Genomic DNA, 1,594 nt, shown 5'->3' with positions numbered 1-1,594 from the left:
GTAAATGTTGTAATAGTCGAAATCGACGAGCAGTTTCCTGTCTTGTATGAGGATTCCATGTCAGTCGTTTGTCGAGATGTAGTCCTAAGTAACGGATCTGTTCGACAGGAATAAGTGGGGAAGTAAGGAAAATCTTAAATACAATTTTAGAACTACATCAATTTTAAAACACTTCATACAGGCTATTCTGCCCAGATCATTAATTTCAGTCTAAGATTACTCTAATTTACCAATTCTTCATATTAAATTAAAAATTAAAACTTTTAATCACAGTTAAACAAAAACGGTTAAGCAATAATAACCAGTCTCAAGAATGTTTAAAGATTATATATAATATAAAATATTCAGCTATAACATATATCCTCACAACGATATGCGTTGCCAGAAACTCCCGCGGTCCACTTGTGGTCCGCGTACCACCGCTTGGGGACCACTGGACCATACTGTATATTAATAGTTCTCCGAAGGCAACTGAAGCCCGCTAGGAACTTTTCAGCGGCGTTGAATAGAAATCAGTTCCAGTTTTCTTGGGCAGAATGAGGCAGAATTAGAGAAACCCCAGCCCATTTTCATAGCACAGTTCCCACAGAGGCTGGGACAATTCCTTTTCCGTAAATACAAGCTAGGCCGACTAATAGATTGCTCCTAGGCAGGTATTATTCGCATCGTGGCTCGGTCTGTTCTAGTTTGCGTACCCTTTCTTTATGAAAGCAATTAGTTATCCAGTTAAATATAGATAGCGAACTAAGTGCTTAGCTTCTTTCTGTCTGTTCAATATCAAGGAACCTGATTAAAATACTTTGAAGTTCATAATAATAGAAAAAATTAAAGTGCCGGAGTTGAAATATTTTGAGCAAATTTGGTTAGCTTAAAGGGAAAAAAATACTTCAACCCAAATTAAACTTGAAACATTCATTATTTCATTGAAAGCTAAACACCTATTGGCATAAATAATAGACCTTGGCAAAAACTGTTAATGTACCCTCATGATACTTGCATATTAATGAATTAAAAAAAAAATCCGTAAGATATTAAGAAAGGAGAATAAGCTTTGCAAAACTACATGAAAAATGAAATAATATTTCAACGTCGGAACCAATCGTCCTAGAATATAAGTCATGCGAAAAATATTATTGTTTAAAAAATATTTCTCATCCTTTAGAACCCATAGCGCCGGATCTAACGATTATGGAATAAAACTTTACGCATCAAATTTGAAGTCAATTTTATCCTCTGCTAGTTTTAAAACAAAAGATTTCCGTTCAAAATAACAAATATATAGGCAGCGAAAAATTTATAATACAAAACTTCTTAGTTTTTGCTCACCACGTAGCGCACGGGTGTGTGGGAGGTTGAAAATTGAATTTTTCACAATTTACTCGTACTCGATGTACATGGCGTCTCAAACATTCAGTATTGCCGAATCTTTCCAAAGATAAAACACCACTTTAATAAAAAAATTTGGGCTCGTTTCGAGAACCAAAACGCCGGAACCAATGTCGTAGAATAAAACTTAACTTATGAAATTTGTAGTAAATTTAGTCATTTGCAATATTTTAGGAATCATTGTTCTAAAAGAATTAAGAATACTAAG

At 34.3% G+C, this 1,594-nt stretch overlaps 1 protein-coding gene across 2 annotated transcripts in view; it reads left to right on the top strand.

The window, feature by feature from the left end:
* The window catches only part of LOC106682016 (uncharacterized), a 26,866-nt gene that overhangs the window by 20,877 nt on the left and 4,395 nt on the right, over positions 1-1,594 (top strand). The gene's annotated exons all lie outside the window — the stretch shown is intronic.

This window comes from Halyomorpha halys, unplaced genomic scaffold (genome assembly GCF_000696795.3).
Source record: "Halyomorpha halys isolate HHAL.00 unplaced genomic scaffold, Hhal_1.1 Scaffold383.1, whole genome shotgun sequence".
NCBI lineage: Eukaryota > Metazoa > Arthropoda > Insecta > Hemiptera > Pentatomidae > Halyomorpha > Halyomorpha halys.
The sequence above is the reverse complement of the archived record's forward strand: the minus strand, read 5'-3'. Positions and strand labels throughout refer to the sequence as shown.